General features: G+C 41.9%; 1 protein-coding gene across 1 annotated transcript in view; it reads left to right on the forward strand.

The window, feature by feature from the left end:
* Window positions 1–9,366: 9,366 nt before the first annotated feature.
* Window positions 9,367–12,500, forward strand: part of LOC135102717 (uncharacterized) — a 21,184-nt gene continuing 18,050 nt past the window's right edge. The window contains exons 1-2 of the mRNA XM_064008212.1: window positions 9,367–9,608; window positions 10,021–10,165. The gene's annotated coding sequence lies outside the window, so the exon portion shown is untranslated. The remainder of the gene's footprint in view (window positions 9,609–10,020; window positions 10,166–12,500) is intronic.

The following is a 12,500-nucleotide window of genomic DNA, read 5'->3' on the forward strand; positions in this document are numbered from 1 at the left end:
ACCTATTTAAACCCAGAAGAAGGCTATAAAACCGCATTGGAAATTCTGGAAGAGAGATTTGGAAACTCTTATAACATAACATGTAAATGGATCAAGAAAGTTGTCAACAGACCTGAAGTGAAAACAGCAGCTGATCTGAGAGAGTACGTAGATGAAGTAAATTGTTGTGTGGAATCTCTCAAGGCAATGAATTCTCTCTGTCAGCTGGGAAGTAGTGACATGTTAGAAATGTAGGAAATCTGCCCTATTACCTTAAAACAAGATGGATTAAGACCAACATACGCTCCAAATACAAGAGAGGAGCAGATATAACAGAACTTATGAAGTTCATCCGTGATGCTGCTGATGAGGCCTCGGATCCTGTTTTCGGGAGACTTGTCAACAAGGAGCAGAAAAAGGACAAGGGAAGGAATCAGCAAAGTAAGTTCCAGAACAGACAAGCTGGAAGTTTCACCACAAAGACATCTATAACAGAAGGTAAATTTATTGCATCAGAGAATAGAAAACAAATAGCTGGAAAGTGCCCATGCTGTGACCAAGAGCACTACATGACACGGTGTCCTCAGTTTAAAGCTTTGAAAATAAAAGAACGCAGAGCCCTTGTAATAGCCAAAGGTCTCTGCTTAAACTGTTTTGCACGTGGACACATAAGTAAGGACTGTAATAGGAATTATGTTTGTGCTGTGGCAGGATGTGGCCTGAAGCACAACACTTATCTTCATTTACCAAATAGAAAACCAGATGAAGATACTAACGTACAGGCACCTACTGTGCCGCACACTCCTATGTTCACTCCTACATCTGAAAAAATTTCTGTATCTCCTAGAATGATCAACTACGCAAGAAGTCAAGGTGGAAAGCTGGCCTTACCTATTGTACCGGCTAGAGTCAGATGTACAGATACCGAAACAGTTATCGACACCTATGCTATGTTGGATCCAGAAACTAACACAACATATTGCACGGAGGAGTTGTGCGACAAGCTAGGAGCCAAAGAAATGACTCACCAGATGGAGCTCATTACCATTACTCAAACACGAATGCCTGTTGAATCCACTGTGATCACTCTTTTCGTGTCAGACATTCATAACAAGCAGGAGCCCTGCTGTATACCAGAAGTGACTGTCAGGCCATCACTAAATATAAACCTCTCAGGTTTGTCTAGTTGTGTTGAGCTTCAGAAGTGGCCACATCTACAAAATTTGGAGATACCAAAGTTGGATGTGGAGGAAGTCCACTTACTCATAGGCCAAGAGTGTGCAGACCTGCTGCTGCCTGACGAAATTAAGAAGGGACATCCTGGTGTACCTTTTGCCGTCCATACACCACTTGGTTGGGCTATCAATGGCCCAATTGACCCCTTCAAACCTACCGTGAAGACGTCTTACTTTGTGCATAATAGGTCATCTCTAGAAAGAGACCTTAGCAGGTTGTAGGAGCTTGAAGGAGTGAACTCTGAAGCTCCTGGAATGTCTCAGAGTGACATAAAGACGTTGGAAACCTGGGATGCAAGAAAGACAATAGAGGATAATCACTACACCTTACCTATTCCTTTCAAAGCAGAAAGACCCTACCTGGCTGATAACCGCAACATGGCAGAAAAACGCTTGCGAATGCTAGGAAAACGGTTGAACAAGGACAATAATTTGAAGGAGAGATACACAGAGGAGATGCATAAACTTCTTAAGAAGGGCTATGCAGTAGCAGTTCCCCCTGAAGACCTGAACCGAGCTGATGGTAAAGTATGGTATTTGCCACACCATCCTGTGCACAACCCTAAGAAGCCAGACAAAATTAGGATAGTTTTTGACTGTGCTGCAAAGTATGGAGAGTTATCTCTAAATGATCATGTGTGCCAAGGACCAGATCTCGCTAACAAGCTGGTGGGTGTTCTGTTAAGGTTCAGGGACGGACCCATTGCATTTATGGCTGACATTGAATCAATGTTCCACCAAATTAGAGTTACTCCAGATGACAGGGATGTATTACGCTTCCTGTGGTTTCAAGATGATACCAGGAAACAAGCTTTGATTTATCACATGACCTCTCATCTATTTGGTGGGGTGTGGAGTCCGAGCTGTGCAACTTATGCACTTCAGCAAGTGACAAAAGGATATGAAGAATTTCCGGAGATTGTATTAAGTACAGTGATGCATAACTTCTATGTGGATGATTGCTTAAAATCTGTGCATACTCTTTAAGTTGCAGTACCTCTTGTAAAACAGGTGATACAACTACTGTCAATGAGAGGTTTTCATCTCACCAAATTTGTTTCCAACTCACCATAGCTGATGAATAGTATACCAGAGAAGGAGTGGGGAAGGTCTTTCACAACTCTGAATATCAACCGGGACGGACTGCCAACAGAACGTGCACTGGGCATGTTGTGGGAAATTGAATCTGATTGTTTAAAGGTAGATGTGCAAATAAACCACCACAAGAGCAGGAGAGGTATTCTGAGTGCCTTAAGCAGACTGTATGACCTGTTAGGGCTTGTAAGCCCATTTGTGTTGTCAGCTAGAAGGCTATTTCAGCAGCTGTGTAAACAAGAAAAGAATGGGATGAGCCTTTGTCAAAAGATGTGGAAGAACAATGGGGCCGGTGGCTGAATGACCTTCATGTCATTAAAGAATTCAGTATTCCTAGAGGTATCATGCCTAATAAACTTCTTATGAAGACGGTCCAATTACACCACTTCTGTGATGTGTCTGAGTACGGATATGGTTCCGTGGCTTACTTACAGACTGTCTATGAAACTCAACAGGTTTCTGTTAATCTCCTTATGGCAAAATCCAGACTTGCACCTTTAAAGGGTTCTACCATACCTCGCTTAGAACTAGCTGCAACACTGGAAGCAGTGAGACTTGACACATTTTTGCAAAAGGAGCTACAAATGCCACTAGAGAAATCAGTCTATTGGACAGACAGTACCATTGTGTTGTGGTATCTACAAACTCATGAAAAAAGATTTCAGACATACGTAGCTAACAGTGGCAAAAATTTTAGAACACGCCATACCAGACCAATGGAGATATGTGCCCACCATGCAGAACACTGGGGATATTGCTTCAAGAGGAATGACAGCACAAGAACTTCTTAATGAGGAGCGGTGGTGTAAGGGACCTGCTTTTCTGTTCTTGGATATATCTAGTTGGCCAAAGCAACCTGCATTTGACTGTGCTAAGCTAGAGGATATAGCAGAAGTGAAGCGATTTCCATTAGTGTATACCATGAAGACTGAGGAAGATCACCTGGGAAGATTTTTTGATTACTACTCCACCTGGCACTGCATGAAAAAGGCAGTAGCTTGGTTCCTGAGACTCCGCCAGATTTTACACAAGCAACCATACCTAAAAGGCCCGCTGGTAGCAGAAGAAATGAGATGTGCTGAGGAAGCAATTATCAGGCATGCCCAGAAAGTATTTTTGCATAATGAGACCACTTACCTTGGGAAACTGAACCCCAAGAAGTCTGCTTCTGGACTGTTACTAGTTGGAGGAAGGCTAACTCCAAACAAGAAGGTTATACCAAGCATCAGCTCATCATTCCACAAGAACATCCAGCAGCTAAACTTATCATAGAAGATCTACACAGAAGATCTGGTCATGCTGGGGTGGAGCGTGTATTGGCAGAAACTAGAAGATGCTACTGGATTATCAAAGGAAGAAAGCTCGTGAAGAAAATAGTGCATCAGTGCATTACATGCAGGAAGCTGCGGGGTAAGACAGAAATCCAACAGATGGCAGATCTACCAGCATCAAGAGTTACTCCATTTGAACCACCTTTCACTAGGGTAGGCGTAGATTATTTCGGCCCATTCATAGTAAAGAGAGGAAGAGCTAATGTAAAGAGATATGGCTGCATTTTCACCTGTCTTTCTATTAGAGCTGTACACATTGAAGTGTCACATACCCTAGACACTGATAGCTTTATCAATGCCCTAGAGAGGTTCAGTGCCAGAAGAGGAGAGCCCCAGGAAGTCTGGTCTGACAATGGTACCAATTTTGTTGGAGCCCAGAAAGAACTACATCGTGCCATTAAAGACTGGAACCAAAATCAGATTCACGAGCATCTGTTAAAGAAAGATATTGCCTGGAAGTTTAACCCACCAGAAGCCTCACACATGGGTGGAGTCTGGGAGAGACAGATTCGTACCATTCGAAGAGTGTTGGCAGGAGTGGTAAAACAACAGACATTGGATGATGAATCTTTGGTAACTCTGTTGACAGTAGTGGAGAATATAGTAAACGGAAGGCCAATCACAAAATTATCTGATGATCCAAGAGATGAGAGACCATTAACACCTGATCATCTGCTGATGCTACAGATGAGCCCGATGCTACCGACTGGGAAGTTTGAACGCGGAGACTTATACCGTCGTCGCTGGAGGCAAGTCCAGTACCTAGCGGACATCTTTTGGTGTAGGTGGCTACTGGAGTACCTACCTACTTTGCAGGAGCGACAAAAGTGGCTGACACCAAAAAGAAACGTCATTAAAGGTGATCTGATCTTGATAAAGCAAGACCACTGCACCAGAAATCAATGGCCACTTGGATTAGTAACGGAGACTTATCCAAGTGCTGATGGCTTAGTGCGTTCTGTAGCCGTTCGTAGAACTAAAGGTACTTATGAGAGGCCTATTACTAAAGTTTGTTTGTTGGAAGGTGCTACTTCAGAACTAGGCAAGACTCCATGTTCTGGTTCAGTACCGAGTTGAATGATGATGCTCTTTATGTGACTGATTATAAAATTATTGTGATTTATTAGTTGGTTTGTACTTTATTTGAGTTTGTATATTACATGATGTATGAGTATGTAGGTAAGGTAAGCGCCCCTTTTTTTTTTTGAAGGTGCACTGGGGCCGGGGTGTAACACATGGTGTTTGATGGTGGTCACTATACAAATTATTTCTGTATATTGTTCGTTTCATATGTAACGTTCCTTTTTATTATTTCTGTGTTTCTTTGAGTCTCCCCAATAATTGTTTTCTTTTGTAGCTTGCGGTGAAGAGGAGGATAATAGCGGTAATTAAAGGTTTAGTGATTATATGAAAAAGTATATTTATAAGGCGTGTATTCGTGGGAGTGATTTAAAAGTCTTGAAACATTTGTTATAAATAGTCTTTACTTATTTCAACTGTGATTTTCTCTAATCAGTGGTAATACGAATAATATGATTACATCATGTTGCGTCAGCCTACCAGTAACTCATAAGGTGTCATTCCCTAGCTTATAAAATATGTTAGTAATTTAAAATTCAATTATTAACTTCAACTAATGTCCAGCCTATATGCTCACCTTGCTAGCCAATTATTCCTGCATTTTTATTTAAACTCACGGTTCAGTAAAATTATTTGTGAAAGAAGAGAGAGAGAGAACTAGCTAAGGTTCCAATAACTTCAGAGGCCTGGGGGTGTTGAGGGGGAGAGCACAGAATGGCGTCTCCCTTCCCTCTGGCAACAGGTGGGTCTCGTAGCTCTGAAATATTTGATTTTTCTTTTATTTAGAAGTGAATATTACTGTGTTCATGTTTATTATTCATGTCTCTAGTGAAGATATAGTGACTGTACGTGTTGACAGAATGGCGTCTCCCTTCCCTCTGGCAACAGATAAAATAGCCGGTGTTGGTCCCACGTGGAGACAGGCCACAGAGTCTTGGGAAAGTGTTAGCCATGTAATGTTTCTTTAGTCAAATATAGTCTACTGTGAATGTATTGTGAGCAATATTATTGCCGTAGAGAAGTGATGGATGAAGGCTGTTACGCTATTTAGGGATATAACGGTGCCCAGAATCAATGGTACTCTTGAGGAGTTATAAAAGTAATTATTTTCTTGTGTATTCGTAGTGTTAAGTAACGGAGTATAAGTGTATATGCCATACCAGAATTTCAAGTGCCTTATTTTTTTTTTTTCTAGATTAACCACTCGATAGTGTCATAGTGGGTCAGTCAACCCAAAGAATCCCATCAGTATTATTCATTTAATTATTTTTTGCTATTTTTATATTTTTCGCTCCTCCTAATAAAGCCACACTGTAGGTACTGTGTGATAATTAACCTCTCCCTACCCTCTGGCCATGACGATGAAGGCGAGAACCATTACCAATCAAAAATGTTTTCTTTTTTTTCTATTGTGTGTGCGTGCTTCACCTCTTCTCTCTTCCTCTTCTTTTTTTTCTTCTTCACCGTGAAGATCTTTGCCTCGTCTCATTAGAGCTCTGATCGGACCGGTGAGGAGGAGGGAGGAGGGGGGAACCGAGGAGGGAGGGGGGGTGGCATTACACTGGTGGCATAGCGGTGGGATTCGCTGTAGTCTTGGCCAGTCGTATTGGGAGAGACAGAGTACTGGCAGTTGGGTAATATTGGGTCAAGTAATGTTCAAAGTGTCACTTCTCTGCGGCAATGGTTTTGCTCGCGGCACATTCGCGGTGGACTGTGTTTGGCTGGGGGGGCATTGCATGGCTGAGCTTTCCCAATACATCTCTGACTTTGGCCGGCCACTCTCCATCCTGTGTGACAATGCCGTGGAGTTCACGGGACGAGAACTAAGAACCTGGGCTGGTCTTCATGGGATAGAACTGCTCTACACCACTCCCTATCACCCCCAGTCAAACGGACTCATCGAGAGAATGCACCGGACCCTGAAGACCGTGCTGTCCCAAATGTGCAAGGGTTACCCTTTAAGGTGGCCCGCCCTTCTCAGTGAATGTCAGTCACACATGAATTTGGCAGTACATAGCAGCACGGGGGTCTCTCCATATGTAGCATTCTTCGCAAGACAGCCACCTCGTTTCGTCACGGCGCCTCTCCTGACGGTGCAGTCTGAAGAAAGTGACGTTCAGCAACTTAAGCGCATGATTAAAGACGCTAGTGTGACGTCACAGAGGAGGTACCGTGCAGTGGCGAACAGAAAACGACGTGATGAAAAGGTCTCAGTTGGGTCCTTGGTGTGGGTGAAATCAGAAACTCCGTTGCCTGGTACCTCTACCAAATTGAATGCTAAGTGGAAAGGACCATATCGAGTGAGTGAGGTAATCAGGGACGGTCAACTGTATGTAGTGGAGGACCCCTATTCTGGGAAGTTAGTACAAAGAGCAGCAGAAAAGGTGAAACCGTATGTGAGCCGGAGTGAAATTATTCCGGAGTTGGAGGAGAACTATTCAGACGGATGTGTTGAGGAGGAGGAGGAGGAGGATCAAGACCTCCCTCCCCGCCGCCGTCGACCTCCCTCCCCGCCGCCGTCGACCTCCCAGACGTCTTATTGAGGAGTGCTAATGTGATGCACGAACTCAGGAGTGAGGAGAAGTGAACAGTGTTATAATGTATAGGAGTGTGAGGGTTAGGAATGAAGTGAGTTAAGAGCAGGAAATCCTCATCCGTCACAAGTGTTCGAAGGTCAGTGACACTGTCTCAGCTACAAATAGAGTGGGGCATTTCGGGAAAGTCGTCCCCAAATTCTCGTCGTGTCAAAACAGTTCATACCAGATGGTAGCTTATGTGTTTCAGTTCGGGGAAGTGTACCCCATTCTTGTGGGCTTTAGTTCGAGAAGTGAGGTTTCCAGGGAACGTCGTACTTGGTTACTTCCTCCTCAAGTTACAGTCATCACCTCTAACGGGTCCTAAGTTTCCCTTGAGGACGTATTACCCCAGTCTTCGTTGTAGTAAGAGGAATGATTTGTGTGAATGTTGGCGAATGTGTCGAATGCTGCGAATGTAATAGATTATTCCTTTTCTATGAGATGGGGAATAAAGAGTGACGGAGTTAGTCAGGTGACTTCTCCATAGATTACCCGTAGAGCAGAGGGTGACTGGGGTCCAAGTTATCTTTTCCTGTAAGTATTCTGTATGTGAAAGGTGTTGGTACAATTTCCTACGGGAAGAAATGTACAAGTCAGGTGACTCAAGGGTAAGTGGTTGAGTCAGTGTCAGCTGTTTAGTAGACCTTATGTATGGATAGGATAGGGAAAGTGTATAGGTAGGATTTTGCATGTATTCTTCACCGTGAGTTTAACTCTGGGAGAATGGGCGTGTGTAACGCTCCTTTTTATTATTTCTGTGTTTATTTGAGTCTCCCCAATAATTGTTTTCTTTTGTAGTTTGCGGTGAAGAGGAGGATAATAGCGGTAATTAAAGGTTTAGTGATTATATGAAAAAGTATATTTATAAGGCGTGTATTCGTGGGAGTGATTTAAAAGTCTTGAAACATTTGTTATAAATAGTCTTTACTTATTTCAACTGTGGTTTTCTCTAATCAGTGGTAATACGAATAATATGATTACATCATGTTGCGTCAGCCTACCAGTAACTCATAAGGTGTCATTCCCTAGCTTATAAAATATGTTAGTAATTTAAAATTTAATTATTAACTTCAATTAATGTCCAGCCTATATGCTCACCTTGCTAGCCAATTATTCCTGCATTTTTATTTAAACTCACGGTTCAGTAAAATTATTTGTGAAAGAAGAGAGAGAGAGAACTAGCTAAGGTTCCAATAACTTCAGAGGCCTGGGGGTGTTGAGGGGGAGAGCACAGAATGGCGTCTCCCTTCCCTCTGGCAACAGGTGGGTCTCGTAGCTCTGAAATATTTGATTTTTCTTTTATTTAGAAGTGAATATTACTGTGTTCATGTTTATTATTCATGTCTCTAGTGAAGATATAGTGACTGTACGTGTTGACAGAATGGCGTCTCCCTTCCCTCTGGCAACAGATAAAATAGCCGGTGTTGGTCCTACGTGGAGACAGGCCACAGAGTCTTGGGAAAGTGTTAGCCATGTAATGTTTCTTTAGTCAAATATAGTCTACTGTGAATGTATTGTGAGCAATATTATTGCCGTAGAGAAGTGATGGATGAAGGCTGTTACGCTATTTAAGGATATAACGGTGCCCAGAATCAATGGTACTCTTGAGGAGTTATAAAAGTAATTATTTTCTTGTGTATTCGTAGTGTTAAGTAACGGAGTATAAGTGTATATGCCATACCAGAATTTCAAGTGCCTTATTTTTTTTTTCTAGATTAACCACTCGATAGTGTCATAGTGGGTCAGTCAACCCAAAGAATCCCATCAGTATTATTCATTTAATTATTTTTTGCTATTTTTATATTTTTCGCTCCTCCTAATAAAGCCACACTGTAGGTACTGTGTGATAATTAACCTCTCCCTACCCTCTGGCCATGACGATGAAGGCGAGAACCATTACCAATCAAAAATGTTTTCTTTTTTTCTATTGTGTGTGCGTGCTTCACCTCTTCTCTCTTCCTCTTCTTTTTTTTCTTCTTCGCCGTGAAGATCTTTGCCTCGTCTCATTAGAGCTCTGATCGGACCGGTGAGGAGGAGGGAGGAGGGGGTAACCGGAGGGGGGGGGTGGCGTTACACATATTTGTTTGTTTCATAGTATTTGCTCGTTTCATATGATAACTACCTAGGAATAATGAGTGTTAATGAGTGTTTCATTTGTGTATGAATCCCTCGAGCGGTAAACCGAGGGAAGGTAGCTCAGGGAGGTAAAGCCGGCATCTGCTGACTGCTATACCACATCTGTGGTATAGCAGTCGCACACACCTTGTTGGATTTAAACCTGTGGATTTATTCCCTGTGAGCGCCAGAGATTGGTGAGTGTTCCTCTATTATATTTGTGATAGGTTTAGGAATATATTAGGAACATGTAGTACTTTGTTGCTTGTTATTCTCTCCTGTTGTATTTACTTTACGTTACACCCAGAACTGTTACATATATGTTGTGTTTTTTGTGATATTTCAACGTAAATTGTCATAGTTAGGTAATCAAACATTCATGTGAGATTTATGTGACCCAGAAGGGTCTTTACACCACAAGGATAGTCACCATAGCTTGTTAGCTAGTAATTTATTTATCATGTATTTGTTAATTTCTTTTTCTTTTTTTTTGATACGTGTGCATAGTGATTTCATTAATGTGTTGCTCTAATGCCTTCATGTGGACTTTGTGATGTTACTTATGTTAATTTTGTATTGCATAGAGATTAATTAAGGATCCTTTTCCAGTTGGACCGTTCACCCTCACGTTCACTCTTACGTTCACCATATGGGACAAGTATACACACAAGAATGAACGAGTGTCAATAACCTGGCGTAATAATATACCAAGAAGAAATACCCTTGTCTAACGCCCTTGAATGGGTGTTACAGTGTACGTGTTTGAATGTCTTGTGTTTTTGTGTGTTTTTGTGTTTGTGTTTGTGTGTTTGTGTTTCTGTATTTTTGTTTGTGCTTGTTTGTTTGTTTGTGTTTGCTTGTGTGTGTTTGTTTGTGAGTAAGCTTGGTTGTGTGTGTTTGTTTGCGAGTTTGCGTATGTGTTTGAGTGTTTGTGTCATTGTGTATGTTTGTTTGTGCGTGTTTATTTGTGTTTGTGTTTGTGTATGTTTGTTTTTGTGTGTGTGTTTGTGTGTGTGTGTGTATATATATATATATATATATATATATATATATATATATATATATATATATATATATATATATATATATATATATATATAATTTGTGTATTTTTTTTTTTATGTAGGAAGGACACTGGCCAAGGGCAACAAATATCTAATAAAAAAAATGCCCACTGAAATGCCAGTCCCATAAAAGGGTCAAAGCAGTGGTCAAAAATTGATGAATAAGTGTCTTGAAACCTCCCTCTTGAAGGAATTCAAGTCATAGGAAGGTGGAAATACAGAAGCAGGCAGGGAGTTCCAGAGTTTACCAGAAAAAGGGATGAATGATTGAGAATACTAGTTAACTCTTGCGTTAGAGAGGTGGACAGAATAAGGGTGAGAGAAAGAAGAAAGTCTTGTGCAGCGAGGCCGCGGAAGGAGGGGAGGCATGCAGTTAGCAAGATCAGAAGAGCAGTTAGCATGAAAATAGCGGTAGAAGACAGCTAGATATGCAACATTGCGGCGGTGAGAGAGAGGCTGAAGACAGTCAGTTAGAGGAGAGGAGTTGAAGAGACGAAAAGCTTTTGATTCCACCCTGTCTAGAAGAGCAGTATGAGTGGAACCTCCCCCAGACATGTGAAGCATACTCCATACATGGACGGATAAGGCCCTTGTACAGAGTTAGCAGCTGGGGGGGGTGAGAAAAACTGGCGGAGACGTCTCAGAACACCTAACTTCATAGAAGCTGTTTTAGATAGAGATGAGATGTGAAGTTTTCAGTTCAGACTATAAGTAAAGAACAGACCGAGGATGTTCAGTGTAGAAGAGGGGGACAGTTGAGTGTCATTGAAGAAGAGGGGATAGTTGTCTGGAAGGTTGTGTCGAGTTGATAGATGGAGGAATTGAGTTTTTGAGGCATTGAACAATACCAAGTTTGCTCTGCCCCAATCAGAAATTTTAGAAAGATCAGAAGTCAGGCGTTCTGTGGCTTCCCTGCATGAAATGTTTACCTCTTGAAGGGTTGGACGTCTATGAAAAGACGTGGAAAAGTGCAGGGTGCTATCATCAGCATAGGAGTGGATAGGACAAGAAGTTTTGTTTAGAAGATCATTAATGAATAATAAGAAGAGAGTGGGTGACAAGACAGAACCCTGAGGAACACCACTGTTAATAGATTTAGGAGAAGAACAGTGACCGTCTACCACAGCGGAAATAGAACGGTCAGAAAGGAAACTTGAGATGAAGTTACAGAGAGAAGGATAGAAACCGTAGGAGGGTAGTTTGGAAATCAAAGCTTTGTGCCAGACTCTATCAAAAGCTTTTGATATGTCCAAGGCAACAGCAAAAGTTTCACCAAAATACCTAAAAAGTATGACCAAGACTCAGTAAGGAAAGCCAGAAGATCACCAGTAGAGCGGCCTTGACGGAACCCATACTAGCGATCAGATAGAAGGTTGTGAAATGATAGATGTTTAAGAATCTTCCTGTTGAGGATAGATTCAAAAACTTTAGATAAGCAGGAAATTAAAGCAATAGGACGGTAGTTTGAGGGATTAGAGCGGTCACCCTTTTTAGGAACAGGTTGAATGTAGGCAAACTTCCAGCAAGAAGGAAAGATAGATGTTGACAGACAGAGCTGAAAGAGTTTGGCTAGGCAAGGTGCAAGCACGGAGGCACAGTTTCGGAGAACAATAGGAGGGACCCCATCAGGTCCATAAGCCTTCCGAGGGTTTAGGCCAGCGAGGGCATGGAAAACATCATTGTGAAGAATTTTAATACATGGCATGAAGTAGTCAGAGGGTGGAGGAGAGGGAGGAACAAGCCCAGAATCGTCCAAGGTAGAGTTTTTAGCAAAGGTTTGAGCAAAGAGTTCAGCTTTAGAAATAGATGTGATAGCAGTGGTGCCATCTGGTTGAAACAGAGGAGGGAAAGAAGAAGAAGCAAAGTTATTGGAGATATTTTTTGGCTAGATGCCAGAAATCACGAGGGGAGTTAGATCTTGAAAGGTTTTGACATTTTCTGTTAATGAAGGAGTTTTTGGCTAGTTGGAGAACAGACTTGGCATGGTTCCGGGCAGAAATATAAAGTGCATGAGATTCTGGTGAT

Source organism: Scylla paramamosain, chromosome 8 (genome assembly GCF_035594125.1).
Source record: "Scylla paramamosain isolate STU-SP2022 chromosome 8, ASM3559412v1, whole genome shotgun sequence".
In the NCBI taxonomy this organism is placed as follows: Eukaryota; Metazoa; Arthropoda; class Malacostraca; order Decapoda; family Portunidae; genus Scylla; species Scylla paramamosain.